This window comes from Carassius auratus, unplaced genomic scaffold (genome assembly GCF_003368295.1).
Source record: "Carassius auratus strain Wakin unplaced genomic scaffold, ASM336829v1 scaf_tig00215828, whole genome shotgun sequence".
Classification (NCBI taxonomy): Eukaryota; Metazoa; Chordata; class Actinopteri; order Cypriniformes; family Cyprinidae; genus Carassius; species Carassius auratus.
In genome coordinates, this window is record NW_020528261.1 from 274,705 (window position 1) to 296,369 (window position 21,665).

Sequence of the window (21,665 nt, forward strand, 5' to 3'; positions counted from 1 at the left end):
CAATTGAATATTTGTTTTGTATTTGTGTGTCAGATGGAAGATCTGATGAAGGAGGTGGCGCATCTCAGGGAAGAGCTGAAAAATAAAGATAAAATCATTACACGACTCACTCATCAACAGCATCAACAATCTGTGAGCCATCGCCATTCCTGACACATTCACACTTGTGCTCATTTTGACCATTTATATTGATTGACAATACATAATGCATGAGTGACTAATCAGAGCCTGCAGTGTCTGCTAGAAGATACTGTAGTCATGCTAACTCCATGTCTGCATGAATGAGATGAAATCAGGACGAAATGTTCTCAGAACAAACCCACATCTCATACTGTTCATTAATTTCACCGTTCCAAGCCATAAAAACAGCGAATTGTGCATCAACACGTGCACTTTAGCCTTTAATCCCAATTACTGTCACCTTCAGTGAGCAATTATATCATTAGCTCTAATAAACTTGCTCACCTCTTTTGCATTATTCTGATTGCAAAGCAAAGATGAAAGCAATTGAGATTTCCTTACATTAGAACAAGCGTATGTTATTAGTGGGGGTTAAGGCAAGGTTCATTATTAGTTATACATTGGGTAAGAAAATTTATGGAATTTAAACTCTCCCTCATTTCTTGTGCTATTGCCATGAATGATACCTCAAATTCTGTGGTTAACACACATGCTTAAAGTTTAGTAGTTCTGAGAAAATTTAGATTGCAAATCTACTTCGAGTAAACATAAAAGTAATGATTTATTAGGAATAATGTATTAAAACATTTTTTATAATAATAAATGGCTTTATTTTAATTTATTAATTGATTTATATTTATTTATCAGTAGTAGTATTATTTATAATAATTCCTAATGCATTGTTGTTTAATGATTTTTAGTTGTCGTGTCACCCTACCCCCCCCTTCCCCTGGAAAAATGGTTCTAACAAAAATGTAATTACGAAACTACTTTGCATGGATATGGTAAAAATAATTATTTAAAATAATATTTTTTTTTAAAGTTATGTTATGCCTGTAAAAAACAGTTCAGTTCTTTAAAATTGGTTCAGATTTCAAAATTGCATCAGAATGCTGTAAATAAGCTAATATAGAAATTTGGTATAGTTATTAATCATAAAAAAACAAGTTCTCTATAATAACAATGCCCTGTAAACTAAGCACAGCACTCTAGCATTATGGGAGCAAGTTTTGAATGCATAAGACATTTAAACCATTTGTATTTTCTTTAGAATGTGTGCAAATCAAATTATTATTGCTTTGATTATTTTTCTTTCAGCCGGTGAGATGTCAGTGTCATCAGCAGAAGTCAGGGGTCAAAGGTGAAAGAAAAAGAACTCATCATGATAAATCCACTCAGACGACGTGGCGACCGCCGCATCATCACCCTGCTGTGAGTATTTTTTCGCTATCTGGCTACTTGATCGCATCATCAGGGCACCAAAAACTCTCCCAAAATGTCAGTTTAGTGAGTCAAGTGCATCTATGTGCGTCCTTGGTGAGCCATCTGCCTTGTTTTCATTTCCTGTTTCCCTCTAAACCTCTCTAGGCTTTATAGGTGGCTAGTTGTTTACAAAAGGGGGAAGCAAATGTGTTGTCAGGGCTGACAAACTAGACGACACATTCCTTCTGTTCTTTTCCTCTGCTCCATCCTTTCCTCCCTCGCATTCATTTTTCATGGTGAAATAGCCCGACGGTCTCGCAGGATGCACTGAGCTGAGGCTCGTTTGCCGAGGTGCCGATTTAGCCAATTTGCAATTGCAAGGGGAAACTGGGCATCTACTACAGAGTGCAGAATGATTGTCATCTCCTATTTAAGTGAAGCCGTGCTGCACTTACTCTGGTGGTTTAGCTTTCAGAGCCCCAGCCTGGGAAGTTCACCAGGGGACGTGTTCTTATCAAGGACCGGCACACAATCAGTAAGGCCAACGGGACACAGGGCGAAAGCTGAAATCAGGAGAGATTATAGGGAGGAGAGAGAGTTGAGGGAGGTAACAAAAGATGGATGAGAATTTGAAAGTGGAATGGGGAAGAGAAATAAACAGTTATTGAGGATTGGAGATAACAGGGCAACTTGTGTTCAGTTTGCATATACGTTAGTGTTTGAAAATAAAGAGTTCATAGTTTCTGTATGACTTTCACCTCCTACAGTCTGTGAATTTTCACCAACTGTCTTCTGTGGGACATAAATGAAGATGTTTAGAAGATTTTTCCATATAATCAAAGTGAATAGTGACCATAGCTGTCAAGCAAAATTATCATAATATAAATTTTTGTCTGTTTCTTGCACTAAGCTGGTTTTAAAAAGCTTTGAATATAGTGTATGATTTGTAGGGATTACATATATGTAATTTTTTAAAAAAATTTGTGCACTTAGTAGCACTTGGTTCCCATTCACTTTTATCATATGTTCCATTCATTTGTCATTTTCTGACATTCTAATAAACCATGTGTTCCTTTGGGGGGGAAAGCCATGCAGGTATGGACAGGACAAATGGGTAAAAATATATATTTTTTGATAAGATATCCAATTATTGTAGAAAATAAGTTGTAAAATCTTACAAATATTAGGAAATATTAGCTTAAAGGGATAGTTCACCCAAAATTTGAATATTTATCAATTTAGCCTGATAAAATATCTGAAAAAAATGAAGATATTTTTAATGAAATCTAAAGAGGTGAGGAAATAATGAGATAATATTCATTTTTTTGGTGAGCTACCACTTTAAGGTTTTTTGACGGGATGTTAAAAGTTGAACTTTGCATGAGTTTATTATGAATTAAGTTATCAGTGATCAGTTATTACATTAAAGAAATGTGTAGCATGTTAACAATTTTTAATCAGTGGTTGCTGGCTTTATCATAACTCAAACACTCAAATATTTGTTCTGCTTACCAAGAGTGTGACGTGTTCCTGGACGGACTAACTTCGTTGTCCTTGGAACAACGTTCCTTTCAGTCTATCATAGATCTCACTCTTTCCGTAATGCTAAATGAATGCCTAAAATTAGCAGATAATGACTGGTTGATTGGACTCATTCCTGTGAAGAATGTTAATTCAGGAAAATGTCCTACTTGCGTAAATGACATATTGTATATTAATTATGTACCAGTTATCATAGCATATTTTGTTTACCCCAGTTGTGTCTTGTAAAACAGCTGTTACATCGCATTTTGTCTATACTGTCATTTTAAGAGAAATCTGCAAATTGCACATTGAATACATACTCGGTAATGTGCTGTATCTTGTTTGTTTAAGCATTAAGTGAAGTGAAGTGAAAGTGACATTCAGCCAAGTATGGTGACCCATACTCAGAATTTGTGCTCTGCATTTAACCCATGAAATGCACACACACAGAGCAGTGAACACACACACACACACTGTGAGCACACACCCGGAGCAGTGGGCAGCCATTTATGCTGCGGCGCCCGGGGAGCAGTTGGGGGTTCGATGCCTTGCTCAAGGGCACCTAAGTCGTGGTATTGAAGGTGGAGAGAGAGCTGTTCATGCACTACCCCCACCCACAATTCCGTCCAGCCCGAGACTCGAACTCACAACCCTTCTATTGGGAGTCCAACCCTCTAACCAGTAGGCCACGACTTCCCACTGAGTTTTGCTGAGCCAGTATTTTGACTGGTGCACTTTACAGCTTTATTCTGGCCAGGAACAACCCACTTTGACAAGAAGAAACTTGCTTTTATGTACTGTTTGAGGGAGGGTAAATCTGAAATCGGTCATACTGTAAAAAAAGAAAAAAAAGAAAAGAAACGGCAGTCTCTATGAATGGTTCTGTCCATCAAAAAGTACAGATAGATTTAACAGACATGAGTTAATACCAAGCCAAATAAGCAGTTGTGCTGATGAATATCCCATTTACTTGATGTTTAGCCAAAGCCAAATATCATTCTGTTTAGTTTGATTAAAACAGTTAATTTGTCTTAAGTCTGACTTAATCATGTTTTTTGGGTGATTAAGATTTGTTAATGTTTTTAAAATATGTCTCTTATGCTTCCAAAGACTGCATTTATTTGGTCAATAATACAGTAAAAACAGTATTTTTTAGTTTTATAACTATTTTATATTTAAATATATTTTAAAATGTAATTTATTCCTTTGATGGCAAAGCTAATTTTTATCAGCCGTTAGTCCAGTGTCACATGGTCCTTCAGAAATCATTCTAATATGCTGATTTTGGGCTTAAGTAAAACATTTATTATTATTATCAATGTTGAAAATAGTTGTACTGCTTAATTTTTTTGTGATAACTGATTTTTTTATCAGGGTTCTCAAGTTCCAAAAATTATTTGGGATGTTTAGAATAGAAATAATGTGTAACATTATAAATATCTTTACTGTCACTTTTGATAAAATGAACACATCTTTGCCTTAAAGGGTTAGTTCACCCAAAAATGTAATTAATGACTCACCCTCATATCTATGGAAGCATATGGGTAGCATTATTCAATTTGGGATGTAATATGCAAAATGACAATGCAATATGTAAAATGGCAATGCATTTCTGTATTTACATTTACATTTTTCAATACGTCTGTGCAACGTTTGGTGCAAAATGAAAATGAAAATTAAATTACATAATTTTCATTTGCCATTTACTACACCAGTTTTAATATGTACAATGAATATTAATTTTAACGCTTTATAAGTTGCAAAATTAAAATGAAAATGTATTACAGAAACGATTAGATATGTCTAACATGTTAAAGCAAAAACTGTGGCAAAATGATCATTTAAATGCTATTTTTCTTAATTGCATTAACACTCACAGTCAAGACACTTACGATTGCATTTTCATTCGGTGTCCTGCAATGAATGTAGCAAAACTCAATGTGCACATTGAAAATGCATTCCGAGCTGATCACGTGTCCCCGCCCTCGCGCCACGTCAATCATTGTGTGAACAAGGCGGGGCTTACAGAAGGTCAGAGACTCAAGTCTCAAGAAGAGGATTCAATCAAGTGAGACAACATGGACAAGACAGTTGGTCTGTGTATGTTTTGATCATTTCGGTTTATGGCTTCAATATTTCATTCGGACTTGTGGGCGGAGCTGAAACGCTGCTTTCATCTGATTGGTCGAATCGGATCGGTTTTCATCTGACAGTCTTCAGCTGAAATGTCTGAAACTACACTCACTGTTAATTAGCATAATATTTGAATCAGATGTAGCTGGGCACATAATTCGTGCTGCTGAGACCTGCAAATTATTTCTAGGTTGTAGTATTGTATGAATATTGTCCCACTGATAAAAACAGTGCAAATAGTTCTGTCCCTTTGGATAACAGTAAAGTGGAAATAAATATAGTTAAATTTATGAAATAAAATTAAATAGGATTTTTTGGGAAGGTAAGTCTGGCCAGTTATACAAGCAACACGAGTTGGACGAGTCTAAAGATATGAGCTGAATTGGGTGAAACATTTAAGTTCTAGTCTGTGTCAATTAGTCTCATAATAAATAATAATAATAATGTTAACTGTATTTTTCGGTATAAGTTGCATCAGTCCAAAAATACGTCATGACGAGGAAAAAAACATATATAAGTCGCACTGGACTATATGTCACATTTATTCAAGACCAAGAGAAAACATTACCGTCTACAGCCGCGAGAGGGCGCTCTGGGGTAGGCTACAGGAGCACTGAGCAGCATAGAGCTAATTTTACTATTTTTATTTAGAAATTTAACTATATTCATTTTTACAATTATTTATTAATGTCACACACACACATACCTAGTGCCTTATGATTTAAGAGATGAGAGTGGTAAATGTTACAGACATGGAACTGTTCAGTCTATTATTGATTTTAATTTCCACTTCACTGTTATCCAAAGGGACAGAACTATTTGCACTGTATTTATCAGTGGGACAATATTCATACAATACTACAACCTAGAAATAATTTGCAGGTCTCAGCAGCACGAATTTGCCCAGCTACATCTGATTCAAATATTATGCTAATTAACAGTGAGCGTAGTTTCAGTCATTTCAGTGCTTCACTCGCACTGACTTTTATTCTGCCTGAAAGAATGACAAGACCGAGCTGAAGGCTGTCAGATGAAAACCGATCCGATTCGACCAATCAGATGAAAGCAGCGTTTCAGCTCCGCCCACAAGTCCGAATGAAATATTGAAGCCATAAACCGAAATGATCAAAACATACACGGACCAACTGTCTTGTCCATGTTGTCTCACTTGATTGAATCCTCTTCTTGAGACTTGAGTCTCTGACCTTCTGTAAGCCCCGCCTTGTTCACACAATGATTGACGTGGCGCGAGGGCGGGGACACGTGATCAGCTCGGAATGCATTTTCAATGTGCACATTGAGTTTTGCTACATTCATTGCGGGACACCGAATGAAAATGCAATCGTAAGTGTCTTGACTGTGAGTGTTAATGCAATTAAGAAAAATAGCATTTAAATGATCATTTTGCCACAGTTTTTGCTTTAACATGTTAGACATATCTAATCATTTCTGTAATACATTTTCATTTTAATTTTGCAACTTATAAAGCTTTAAAATTAATATTCATTGTACATATTAAAACTGGTGTAGTAAATGGCAAATGAAAATTATGTAATTTAATTTTCATTTTCATTTTGCACCAAACGTTGCACAAATGTATTGGAAAATGTAAATGTAAATACAGAAATGCATTGCCATTTTACATATTGCATTGTCATTTTGCATATTACATCCCAAATTGAATAATGCTACCCATATGCTTCCATACATATCGTTCCAAACCAGGAAGACTGTTCATCTTCGTAACACAGTTTAAGATATTTTAGATTTAGTCTGAGAGCTTTCTGTCCCTCCATTGAAACTGTGTGTACGTTATACTGTCCATGTCCAGAAAGGTAAGAAAAACATCATCAAAGTAGTCCATGTGACATCAGAGTGTCAGTTAGATTTTGTTGAAGCATCGAAAATACATTTTGGTCCAAAAATTACGACTTTATTCAGCATTGTCTCCTCTTCCGGGTCTGTTGTGAGTGCGTTCACATTAATGTATACATTAATTGAACTACAATCAGCTTTGGTCTTGTGTGCTTGCTGTAGGAGATCCTTTATATATTCAGTTGCCCAATTTTTATCACGTATACAGACAGATGAACACTAGCTTAAGTAAAAAAAACAAAAACAATAAAAAACCTGCTGTAACTCAATTGTAACTGTGCATGTAAACGTACTCTGAGTTATAATATAAAGGTAAACAAGTTTAGTGTTCTGTTCATAATGAAAAGGCTTGAGAGACTCAAGACCATGCTCACTTTCCGGGCATCAGGTTTATGCCATACAATAATTTGTTCCCTTTTGTTTTTTTCACTTCAACCTTGCATTTGATAATGCTTCATGGGGAAACCCCTTCCTCCAAATACTATTGAAAGCTTATTGAATCACAAAAAGCACACAAAATATAGCGGGGGCTTCTCTCTCTAAGTAAGGCAGTGTTTGGAGATCATCCATTCAGAATCTTTTCCTTCAGCCAGCTTTCTGCAGGAAGCCTACCATCAAAGACTACTCACCAATATTCTACACACTGCAGTCAGTGGACAATGCCCTGGAACACAGCAATCCCCTGCTGTGTTACAGTAAGTTTCAGACAAGGATTACCTCTAGGGATTGCCTTTCTTGCACAGAGCCAATTGAACATTCTGATGGCCATCATCTTGGCCATCATTCAAGGTGATGAACTCGCCCAACAAGCCCTGCTGTGCTCTTCCTTTAAAGCCTCTTTCGAGCCGAGAAGTGCCATGAGCTTCTGATATGGATCTGTCAGGGTATATCAACATTTATAAAAAAAAAAAAGGAAAAAAAAAAGTCATACAAAATTCATTGCAGTTGTTTCGTTTTGAGTTTATATCCCGACTGCTAGATGGTAGTCTTCATTTCTGAACTTAAACAGTGACAGGAAATACTAGCATTAAGACATGCCACTATTATTAGCGTTTATTTAGTTCGCTGCCAGTAATGGAGGATGAGAGAATTGTTCCAGTTCCCGCCTCGGTGTACAAAGCTAAGTGTGCTGTCTTTTAAGCTTTTGTGGTAACATTCGCCCCCCGCACCTCGGTTCCGCCGCTTGTCATGTCCCGTAGGAAGAGCCATGACTGTTGCTTTCTCTCGTAATGGGGGCGTTTTGTGCAGTTGGGGTGGTGCTTGTGTGTGTGTGTGTGTGTGTGTATGTGTATATATACTGTATATGTGTATGTATATATGTGTATATGTGTATATATGTATGTATGTATGTATATATATATATATATATATATATATATATATATATATATATATATATATATATATATATATATGTATGTGTATATATATATATATATATATGTATGTGTATATATATATATATATATGTATGTGTATATATATATATATATATGTATGTGTATATATATATATATATATATGTATGTGTATATATATATATATGTATGTGTATATATATGTATATATATATACTGTATATATGTATGTATATATGTGTATGTATGTATATGTGTATATATACTGTATATGTGTATGTATATATGTGTATATATATGTATGTATATGTATATATGTGTGTATAATGTGTATATATATTTAAAACATTTATTAAATAATATTTATTTAGTTTCACATCTAGGTGAAATTTTTTCTTTTTTTATTTGTACCACTGTCTGTTCAAAATAAATGAAAAGAAACCGAGCCTAGTAGATTTTGTTTTTCCCTGTTGTATCGAAATCGAATCGAACCGTGACCCCCGAACCGAGGTACATAATGAACCGTGACATCTGTGTACCGTTCCAACCCTAGTAGTTAGTCTTCATAGAAGAGATGTGTGCCGTTTCTCTCTGTGATGTGTTTTTTTTTTTTTTCTAAACTGTGTTTTGTCTAGATTCACTAGGGTTTGTCTCTGCAGCTGTGCGGGTGTTGTGTGTGTGTGTGTCACAGTTTTTCTGTGTGTTGCAGGCTGTATCCACTCCGCTCCTCTCTCCCTGGCAGTGCCAGTACCAGACTGCACCTCGTGCCAGCATGCCTCAACGCCGGCAAAGTGAGTCATTAACCCCTGACCTCTGACCCCATTCCCTTGGCAAAATGTTCAGATTTCTTTCCCATCATCCTCGGTTTCTTTCTCTGCTGTTTCCTTTCCTCCTTTCATATTCTGTCTCTCTGTAGGTTTATGGATATATATATATATATATACACAATATAGTTAAACCAGGCAGTGAGTCAGGGCTGTATAAATAGGATATTAGTGTAATGAGAGAGAGAGAGAGAGAGAAAGGAGGAGGAGGAGGAGGAGGAGGAGGAGGAGATGTGTGAGACAGATGAAAGTTGAATTTGTTTAAGAGGGTTAGACAAAGTCAGCAGATGCCCGCTGGGCAGTTTTGAAGCATCTCTGTCAGGTCTAGGTGGGTCACTGCACTGGGTGGATCACACCATCCGTCCCACAGTGTGTTTGTGTGGATGGCTCCGCTGTGTCCTGTCTTCAGGTGTGTTTGTGCAGGGATTTTTGGATACACATTGCTGTGCACCAGTGCGGTCAGTTGAAGAGCCAGCATTTGTTGTCTGAAACAGCATGAACACATGCAGGTTTAACAGATTGTGTGTGAGAGGGAGAGAGATCTGGGAGTAATAGGATTCACTATGGAAGAAGAGCATCTTTATGTCTGTATTTAAATTGGTTTAAATTTACTTTGGCAAAAGTAAATGTTATATTGTTCTGAATATAATAATGGATAAATGGGTAGCTCTGTCTCAAACTCATCCCATTGACTGAGCTTGAAGTTGGCTTGTCAGATCAAACAATCAGAGCTGCAAAAACCAAAGGTGAATTTAACCTACAAATGGCTGTAATTGGTTATAGTTGTCTGCACATTAACCTGGAATGGGTGTGGAAACCGGTTTTTGCCTAATAGAAAATAAAATGATAAATCTGATTTTTTGAGAGAAGAAATTAAATTATGATTATGATAAATAAATAAGATATGTATACTACCATTCAAAGATAAAAGTTAGCATGAATCAAACATATCACTGTTTCCACAAAAACAATAAGCAGCACAAGTTTTTAAAAGACAAACTGTATTTAATATATATATATATATATATATATATATATATATATATATATATATATATATATATATATATATATATATATATATATATATATTAGAGGTGGAAATGAGCTTCTATGGATTAGAGAAAGTATATTACTTAGGAAAAAACGGCAATTAACGCCTTAAGGATTTGACTCCTATTCCAAAACTTTAAGTCCTTATGAATGAACTTAAAACTTGTTGCTATACCAATATTTTTAGCAACAGTTTTTATAGTAAGTTTCAGTAAGGTTCAATTTGCAATAAATTGAAGATAGTGTAACTGTGTGCACAGTAAATTCAGTTGTATTGTCCTTACTATGCTCTATCACAACTTTACGCCCATGGCAGTGGAGGATTCAGGTATATATCATGAAAAATAAGTGAGGACAGCAGTAATTTAGTTTTGTAGTCATTTAATTTTGCAAGAAGAAAGCTGTGATAATTTGATTGTAAACATTGCTGTAGTTCAGGTAGAGCAGATGTCAGATTGTTTGGTGTCTTCCTCAACCGATCGGACACTTTCTTCTTCTTATTTTTTTTTTTTTACTCACTTTCTGGTCTGTCTTCCTCTTCCCATGTTCTCCTCCCTGTCTTTTCCTTTTCTCTTCCCTCTTTCTATTTCCTGATTGGATGAACTTGTTCTCTGTGTTGTTTCTCCCCCTCTGCTTAACCCATAATACTCCGGGACAGGGGTGGAGCATCTTATACATTACTTCCGCGACACCGCGTGGTACAGTAACCTCTACTAAAAGCTTCAGCCTTTGCATGGTCATGTGACCTGAATGACTGATGCATGCTTTTGAATCAGATTTTTATTTTTGAAGCATGGATTCGTTTTTTTTTTTTTTTTTTTTTTTTTCAAACATTCACTTACAAAACAAAATACAGTTGGCATGAGACATTTTTGGCATGGTTCATGACTTTTTTGCCCAAACCACCTATATGAAGTCCTCTCTTCCTCCGTGAGCTATGATTGCTGTGGTTATGTCAGATCTGTCTTCGCTTTGATGGAGCTACAGTGTTGTTTACTGGTGTGTTCTGAGAGACCCACCATCTCTCTCAGCCTGCTCCCAGAGACTTTATCCAAACAGTCATCTGTCTGCACAGGTGAACCAGGGTTTAATTATCTCAAAACATACACACAAGCAATGAATTAGCCCATAGTGCAATTGTCCTTGGTTCTGTGACTGCACAGGGAGACGCTGAAACATTTTAGAGGGCAATTAAAATAAAATGATCCAATAATTCCTTCAGGATTCACATTTTAACCTCCTCTTCTACAAACCCAGGATATTAAAAACTCTTCTATTATCAAAATGGCCACATTTCATCAGCCAAATCTTACAGTAAGACGAATGACTGAATTAAAGCCAGACTTTATTACAACTCTCTCTGTTGTAATATCCAGCAATCGTGTTACAAAGTTATCTTTTGAAATATTTTGGAGTTGATTCTCCCTGCTTTTCTTGGAAATCTGGATGGCTTTTTAATGCTAAATGAAAAAGGATGTTTCTCTTCTAGGACAAACAGGCCAGTACTTTAGTTTTAAATAGACACCACCACAAACAAACAACAAACCTATGAAATAATTGTAATTATTAAATTATATATATATTTTTTAAATTAGGTTTTCTTTACCAATAAATAAATAAATACAATTATAATTTGCAACACTAGCGGGAAATTATGCAGCTATAACTATGTGAGAGCAAAGATTTCATATTCCTTTTTTTACTCCATTCTAAAGCAATAGCATTAAGTGCACAGCATTACTGATTTGTGATAGTCTTGCAAGCGTCCTACAAGTCATCATTGCAATTTTTGCACATCCTTATCTCTAGTGTTATCTCTAGTGTTATAGTAACTTTTCTTTTCAGACATACTAATCAGCAAATTAAAAAAAAAACATTTCAATACAACAGACAGCCATTTGAACACAATATACTGTATGTAATCCATTAACATAAGTTTAGTGAAAACTCCGCATTGGTCAGCTCAGCCATGCTTAACCCTCTGGGGTCTGAGGTGATTTTGGAACTCTTGAGCCTTGCATTGTAAAGACTCAATCAATAACACCTGGTCCTTATTCTACTGGAAATATTTCAGATACTTCAGGCACTCATTCAGAAACCCCTTTAAAAAGTTTCACAGATTTTAAATCAGTCCACTAAAGCAAAGCAGCATGGAATCTGTTTGCTGTTGCTGTTTTTCATTTTACTGTTTTGTTGCTGTTGTTGCATGATTCTTTTGTTTTTATGATGTTAGTATTGTATGATGAAACCAATATTTTCAACTCTAAATTCTAATTAGATGAGCATTGTTTGAAGACAATATAAAAAAAAAAAAACACATATGATGAATTTTATAATAAAGTTGCTATGTTGCTTGGCAACCCTAAAACTGCATAGAGTCAGTATAATGAACTATAATTCTTGGCACAAGAATTGTTTATCATGTACAAATTGTTAATTTGAACATTTGGTGTCATTTTTCATAATGCTTTTGCTGCCATTTTATAAAAGCAATAAGGCTGTGGGGCTGTTCATTACAGCAATTGTACCACAGTAAAGGGTATTTTAGGTACTCATCTTTGTATTATGCTTAAGAATATACCTTAACCATACTGTAAAAAGTGGCATTGATTGTCTTATTGCTTCTTTTAATGAAAGTGTAGAAACAGCATTATGACAACAAGCTAATATTATAACCGTACACCACTGTTCAATAAATATTTTACACACTAAAACAATTTATCTGCAAAATTATAGTTTTTTACGGTAATGTCATCCTCTGGAACTGGGGCTTTCACCAATAAAGCAAGACATTTAAAATTAGTTGGACTTGACTGAAGCAAATCAATTATTGGTATAAACAGTTTATTAATATGTTTTAATTATTTCCTTTTTATGATTTTGAAAGCATTGTTGAAAACAGTAAAGGAGTTATTTGTCAAAGTTGTGTACTTTTCATTGGTTGACATTCTAAAGCCCCATTCACATTGACAGTGATTTGGAGTGACCAAACTGACCAGATGTCAGTTGTTTTCAGAGTTGGCAATAGAGGCGCAATTTTACCATTGAGAGTTTTTCGCATTTATGCAAATGGACAGTGATACGATGCGACAAATACTGAAAGGAGTGAAGACAGTGAAGCACACATGTCAGTCCACATCATTTAAGAAAAAAAGGGCATGGAAAATAATGCCAGTCTGTCAAAATTTTTGAGTGATCTATGTAAATGGGGCTTTTAAGTTCTTACAGAGTCTAAAAAGTTACAGTTCCTGAGATGACTATTCTCACTAAGAGACAGAGATGGCCAGAGATGAATGCATTTTGGATGTGTTCTCTGAAGGTGTCTGTACATGTGTCTGCACCCCTGAGTCTTTGTGATTATACATAGAGGATGTGACTGTCTGTACCTCACAATTCTATATTAAATACAATACTATTCGCTGGCAAACTTCCTGCACATAAACTCTCACACACACGCTTTTACCCCCTTGTACCTGCTTTCTTTAAGTGAGGAATGAGCATGTTGATGGCATGTGATACAATTGTTTTGTGTTTGTATTTGGAGATAATGGTCCCTGGCTGAGTAGAAATGTAGCAGGCTGCACGAAATCACTGTTAGCCAGTAGGGGGTGCTGTGGTTTCAGTACATTTCTTTTGCAGCTCATTAGAAACAAGAGAGTGAATGAGAAGGAAACAAGGACTTGCGCCACTGTCATGGTGTACAGTTGTCTTTATTGAAACTCTCATGCATACATGCTCATCCACCCAAAACAATTCTATTACCATATTATTGTCACATTTGGTTCGCAACTCAACAGTCAACTAACCAATTCTCACTATTAACAAGTTGCTTATTAGCATGCATATTACTTTATTTTGGCTGTTTATTAGAACTCATGATGCACATTTGACCAGCCTTAAATCTTACCCCTAAACATAACCAACTACCTTACCAACTACTATTGAGCAGCAAATGAGTAGTTTACTGAAGCAGTAGTCATAGTTAATTGTTAGGTAATAGTGAGAATTGGTCCCCAAACTAAAGTGTGATTTAAAATTGTCAGTTTAAAGAATTTATTTGGATTCTAGTTCATTTGAATTCTTTTTTCTTTCATCATGAATTCAGGAATTGAATTGGAAGTTAAAAGGCCTTCTCAGTTTTTGAATTGTGCACAATGCTGGTTCAAGCACAATTTGGTTTTAAAGTAGATAACCAAATTTGTAACCTAAGTGACTAATTTATTTCTTAGAATTGCAGCCAAATTTTATCAGTGATTTTGACTAACCATTGCTATGTGAACAAGACTAGCAGCAGTTGCTGTCAGTTAAAATCCCCTTTTTTACAGCATTGCTATAACTGCTTCTGTAAACTGTTCTATGAATGGGATTATACGAGAGTCACACCTGTAAATTAATACAGATATCAGTCCCATACACTGACTATGGGAATTTAGCCCCTGATCACAGATCTCAATCCTGGTTTATTGTGATAAATATTGTTGTGTTTTGTCTTTTGCAGTCTCAAATACTTCAGCCCATCAGTCACATCCCCAAAGAAATCCTCATCCAGGGAAAACTAGCAAGAATAGTCCCCACCGGGGGCCACAATGAAGCATGCACCGAAGAGGAATGGCTTCTTGTGTCCTGTCCTCCAGCCAACTGCACCTTTCCAATTCTTCCTCCTGCTAAAGACCCTCACATGGAGTCAAAATCTCTGCCTGACCCAGAAGAGCTGAGCCGGTTGCTTAGCACCCACCTTCGCATACAAGACGACAGTGAGAATGACTCACCAGGGGCTGGAGAACAGATTGCGAAATTGACCCCTGAAAGCCGTCAAAACAATCTCCTGCAGCACAGCCCGCGTGTCCTGCAACCTCCACGTCTACACAAATGGGTAACTCTCCCTGCTCTGTCTATAGGGGGCGGTAGTGGGTCAAACCCAAAACCAGGATCCTCAGTGATCCACCAGGCCCTGCAGCTTCTTCCTCCTCCTCTGTCCAGAGGTTTGCCATGCTTCAGTGCAGGGAACCACAACATTACTCGCGGCCGGCTCTCTCAGCCTTGGCCAGCAGTGGTCAGGAGTGAGGCTGACCCACAACACAATGCTCCGGTACTGCTTGGCGTCTCCACAAGACTTAAAAAGCCAAAGATCCAGTGAGGGTCAGCTGCAGCCATAGACACTGATAAGGCTACCTCCCTGAATGCATGAACACACATGCAGCTTGCACTAGACTAGGTGGTGTTAGTGGCTAGATAATGTTTTAAGCTAAACAAAGCAGCTAAGCTATCGCATCTAACTATGCAACAAAAAGTATTGTCACAATCAGCGAATCTATCGCGCAAAATTGCTCTATCACTTCAAACTAAAAGTCACTGATCATAATTCCTTAACCACTAAGAAACCTTTACCACTCACAATTACATCAACCATACAAGACAATTATAATCTAGCTGGATCCTAATGGATTGATAAACTGAAGAAAAGACTGACAGACAGAAATTCAGTCTGAAAGAGAAGGCGAAAGCAGAAAACGAGTACTAGAGAAGTCTTTGTACTAATACTCAACAAACGTCAAAGACGACGTGAGTGCTGTGTCATTGACTGCCTGTGGAGATTATTCAAGACACTCTCTGTGTCTGGCTATTTCCCCATGCGGTGTGCCCTCAGGACACCAACTCATTTAGTGGGTGAATATGACATTTACAACACCAACCTCCTGAGGTTTAACTGCGAAAACGCATATTATTTTTTTTGCAGCCTCACAGATCTTGTCTAAAAGAGAGAGTCATTATGTCATGTGACCCAAGTCTTCTCTCCAGTTTCCAAAGGAAAACTTCTCGGTCTGCTGTGATCTGATCTGTTTGTGTATTACTTTATGCCTCATTTCTCATCTTTGTCTGAATCCACCACATAAACACGAAGAAAACAGTGCAAGCTACAAAATCTTTTTTTTTTCTTTCGTTTGCATTCCTACATAACGTCTTGTTTCCAAGTGCAGCAGTCTCTTTGACCTATAGACAGTGTTTTGGCAGGTGGGTATGCACGCCACTGACATTGTTCCCTTTATTTTCACCTTGGCTGCAGTCATGATCAGATGATTTTCAGTTTAATTAGGCTTATGCCTCATGTGTTAACAAGGTTCTTTTTTTATGGATTATGGCATGCTCAAAGCATAAACTTGCTGTTTCAACCCTCCCCTCCCCCACATTAGTTGAATACAATATTGCTATAATGCTTTTTCATTATTTATACATTAAGATGTTTACAGTTAAAATGCCTTTATTAATCTGTTTGGTCTGTTCCAGTGCTGCAGGAATAACATTTTTGCCTTGTCTTTGGAATAGAAATACTCTTGCGGTGAAACTTTAAATATACATAAAGTACCTACCTGAGCAATTTCTTAATTTTTGAAAAAGATTTTTGTCTTGATGTTGCACTAACTTATTTTTGGCTCCGCAAGTAATGATACTTAAAACATTATCATTCATGGAAAAATTGGACAATTTGTCTTTTGCCATTAGGTTTGAATGATTTGTAGAGGTTGCTTTTGTTACCAGTAGCTGTTTTCTAAGGAGAATGGTTTTCAGTTTGTTCTCCTTATGGAAATGTTTCTCTTTCTTAAGGTCAGATTACATAAATATGTCTCAGAAGGTTGATAAGATTGTCTGTACTTTGAGTTTTTGTGCTTTTGGCATGCCTTGATACATAATGCACACTCTAATACATAAATATACAACAAAATCCACTTCATGGAAGCACATGGACTTATCTGTACTATGATTTTAAATATGCAAGAACCCACCTCTGTGTGTTTGTGCAATATATGTATCAGAGGGTGTATACGTATCAATATATATACCCTTAACCTTCAAAGTGGAAGTTTATTCTAAAGAAAAAATGTTTCCTTTTTTCCACCATACAAGGGGCATTGGGTATTACAACATGCTCTTACGTGGGCCATATACTTCTAGACACACCCTGAGCAGAGACGGGCAGCCATGTCTAAAACCAACTAAAGTAAATCAATAGAAGAAGGATATTTGTGTGTGTGTTTCTCTCTCTCACCCAACTCTGTGGTTATACTAAGCATAAAATCGATGGAGGGCTTGTTTTATAATGCTCTGGACGCACTTTGTTTGTATTTCTCTCTCTCTTTCTGTCTCTCTTTTTATCGGTGTACGTGTGCAGGAGGAGAGGCCACACATAATACGCTGTCTACTTGCTAATGCAAAGTCGCAGAAGTACATTGATTCCGTCTGCTGTGGTCAGAGGTGAATCGCTCATGTCAGTGTCTGTTTACAGATAGGAGCATCTTATCTTTCATTTGCCTGTTAACAAATGAGGTGATACACACACAAAAAATAGTGTATAATTAAAGGGATAGTTCACTCAAAAACTGCTTATGTCATTCCAAAGTATGATGACTTTCTTCTGTGGGAGACACAAGTAGATCTTTAGCAAAAAGTCCATATAGTGAAAGTCAAGCACAAAAACGATCCTGTCTGCTTGCATTTTGGACCACATTGACTTTGACCAATGGGCAGTAAGTAAAAAAAAAAAAAAGGTTAAATATTCCTTTGTGTTCCACAGAGAAAAAAACAGGTTTGGAATGACATTTTCATTTTTGTATAAACTGCGTCTTTAGATGCGTCTAGAACTTCAACGTTTCAAGAATATCTGCAAAGATGGCAGTACCTTTAACTAATAACCATTAAGGAGCCGCAGTGTAGAAAAACAAAACCAAAAAAGAAAAAACCTTAATCAAGAACAGTTAATTGCATCAATAAAATACTAGGTATATTTCCTAATTGCATTATTAAGTGCACCTATACAAAGACCTGATACTGTTGTGTAAAATACATTTATGACTTGCTGCCCATGTGTTTATGACACCACCTTGGTTCTTATAACCTGAACAATTCTTTGAAAGCATGAAAGTGTCTGAAACAAACACTTACTATAAACTTAACAATTTCCCTTCCATATAGTTCATATCTTGTCATGTTTTTTTCCAACTGCTTTGACATGAAAGTATGCAGCAATTTCAGAATGCTACCATTGCTTCATTGTAGCTTCATGAATACAACAGCTACAACCTGTTTGTATGGACAGAAGAGGTGTTTACTAAAAGATGAATGAATTCAAGCACTTTAAATTTCAACCCCAACACTGGAGAGACTGTGGTCTTTTTGACCGGTTTAATTTGCTGTCATCTTATAGTGTGCAACTACTTTTATTTGGCTGTTTGTGTTTTAATGTTCTGTCCCTGTGTGCCCTGGTCCAGTGGAAGTTGTGAGACTTTAATAAAGTGAAGGAATATAATTCACACTCTTTGTTGCAATTTCTTTGTGTCAGACATTCATTTGCGTGGATTGCTACAGCTCTTCTTTTTTTCAGGGCTGCTTTATGCCACTGTTCATTATACTAAGAATCCACACATTAGGAAAGAATTGTTTAATATCCTCAGAGTCTGCCCTAAACACTGTGTATAAACAGCCTTGACAATAAAGACAAATAAGAGCTGAACTTAAGCATTTTCTGAAGAAAAGTTTCAGCATTGTTTCTCCAACATAGGTGGGTATACAGAGAAATACAATTTTATTCCTTCAGTTTCATCGTGCAATTACACCAAAAACAGTCTGGAAATTGTCTTGACGATTTGACGATATTTTACTATAGATTTTACTATATAGATACTACAGATAGATGGACGGATAAATAGATAGACCACATATAATCTGCGTTTGTCTTTTTCAAATGTCTTGTTGCTGACAGCCTGTATCCCTTCTCAGGGCGTTGATGATTGTGTGAAGATTTGTTGAAGGGCAGAGATCCAGGAACGCTATGCTGCTGCCAACAAGTCATTCTCGTTTCTCAGTGCACTGAACTGAAAATGCTGGCATCCTTAAATTCTCTGCAGCAGTGCAAAATACAAGTGGTGTTGATGTACAGCCTAAATCTCTGCATTTCCTGCTTGGAAAGTTGGAAGCTTTTATTTTCTTATATTTTTATTTATTTATATTTTTGACTTTTTCAGTAACTTTATCAGCAAGTGAAGTTTTCTTCTTCTTTTGATCTACTAGGAAGTGTCAAAGAGGCCTGCTAAGGTGAGACTGGCCTGGTCAGTCAGCCAGTAGAAGCTTGTATAGGTGTTTGAAGTGTATTTGGCTTTGAAGTTGAGTGTAGGAGGGTTAACTCCAACCAGGACACTGATTGCTATTGTAGCACAGAACAGGAACTGAATGGAGGACTTATCTGGAGTCTTGTAGTTAAAGTGTTGATCTTCTGATCCCATCTGCCCCACCAATCATGTTTTCGAACTGTAATCTAGAGGTCAAGATAGTAGATGGGTATCTTTGCAGTCGATGCTGAGTGTCTAATGGTCTCTTGACTGGATAAATTGGGTATGTGTGCGGTTTTTTTGAGAGAGAGAGAGACAAAGAAATAGGGAAGAGAGATTGGAGAATGCAGTGTGAAAGAAATTAATTACATAATTGTTGTCTGTGATTATCTGGACCTCCAGAGCAGGTTTGTTTTTCTGTTGTTCATTTGTTTATTTCAATCCAAAACAAAGGCACTGACAGTCTTTAAATTTCCTTGTAATAAAAAACTATAGAAAGAAAGGTTTGGAAAATGGAGAAGAGAAAACAAAAAGAGCCAACACTGTCCACTTTTCTCTCACTTATTTCTCTTTTTCTCTATAAAATTGCTTTTCCAAGCAAGGTTAGGTCAGAGGACTATTGAGGTCTTTGCCACAAGCTTTACAATGCAGTCCATAAATGGTTATTGAGGTTAATATTTAATAATATACTAATATAAAAACTATTATGGGAAAAAAATATTAAGTTTTAAGCAAATCAAGTGCAGAAGAGCAGTTTAATGCAGAAAAATGTGTATCCGTTTGCTTGAATAGGATGTGCTGTCTTAGAGAAGAGGAACGTTAGAGTAGTATCAAGCACTCAGACATGCCCCACTTGAACCTCTGCTCTTCATAACCACGCACTCACTGGAGTGAGTACTTAAACTCTTCTTACAGGCTGCCTAGAGGTCAGACAACACTTGAAGCTCTGTATTCAGTGCCCATTGAAGAAGGTTTTGCTGTCCTGCAAACACACAAGGAGGTCATCATGAACACAGTTGTTTAAAGCATTGTGAAGACTGAGGCCTGTTTCAATACATTTTCATCTCGATGTCCATTTTAACAGTTATGTTCATAACTCATGTGAGAGGTGCATGCTGTGAGTTTTAGCAGAGCCCCCCCCCCCCCCAAGCATCAGATGCTGAACTTGTTAAGACCCAGAAAATGTTAAAAATAAGCGATTTACACAATCTTCTGTCGTATAGGGTTTTGTGAGGACACAATAATAAAGTGAGCTGGTCTCCCATTGCTTGAAAACACATCTGTTGGGCTTGAAGTTCCTCATGCAGTCACTGACAAGCAACACTTTCTATGCATATAATAATAGCAGTTTAGTTACAAATTGGGCTTTGGGTTCTGTTCTGTATGAATCAATTACCATTTGGATGTTAAAGTTATCCCCCCTTCTCACGTAGAATGCATTTCCACAGTCATGTTTGAAATAATTCTCAGTGCCACACTCTTGATTGCCATTTCATAATTCATGGCTGTTATTAAATTAAATGCCATTAAATTAAATGCCTAACATAGTAACCCCATAATCACTTTACTTTCTGTTCAGAGATGCAGCTATAATCCTGTCAGCATGAAAACACAATACAAGCCTGCAGTACACGTAGAGCTGGACACTACCATGGTACATATAAGCCACTCTATAAGTTATTTTCTAGGATCTTTGATAGTTTCATCTCTGAGACTATGAGTAATCCTATTTATTACATTTTTGTTTATTCAAGTATGATATACAGTTGAACTATGAGGAGATTCCCTGTAGGGATCAGACCTGCAATCTTCTGTTTACCAGCCCTGAGCTTTAACCATTAGTTTTTTCCAGATCTGTCTCTGTGCTCCCTCTAAACCGGCTGCATGTATTCAGTGCACAAGTGAACTGCCATCTTGTTAGTTTTTTGCTGCTGCAAATGTAAATATATATTTGCAGCAGCAGCAGTGGTTCTCAATTACAGTCCTCATGACTCCCCCGCTTTGTATTTATCTGCAAAGCTATCTCATGGCCAATTCATACATATTTTACGATGTGGCTAAATTTATATGATTTCAGTGATTGTTAAGTTTAGGGGCTAATTTACCACCTCGTAAAACACGTAAGATTTTTCACAAATCATAAGAATTTGTACGAGTAAGGTCATAAGTGGACATCACAGGATATCTGGCCATGATTCCAGCTTGAAGGGAGTGTATATGTTCAATTCAAATGCCGTTAAAGTGTGCGAGATGTGAATTCAAATTGTATTTATTTACAGAAGTATGGGTTGCACTTTATTTTACAGTACGTGTACTAACATGTACTTATAGTGTACTTACAGTGTATTTATCTAAGAAAGTTCTGGTAATACAAGGTATCTACATGGGGTAGGGTTAGGTTTAGGGGTAGGTTC

General features: G+C 36.6%; 1 pseudogene; it reads left to right on the forward strand.

The window, feature by feature from the left end:
• The window catches only part of LOC113095989 (serine-rich coiled-coil domain-containing protein 2-like), a 36,621-nt pseudogene extending 18,169 nt beyond the window's left edge, over positions 1–18,452 (forward strand).
• The last annotated feature ends 3,213 nt before the right edge of the window (positions 18,453–21,665 follow it).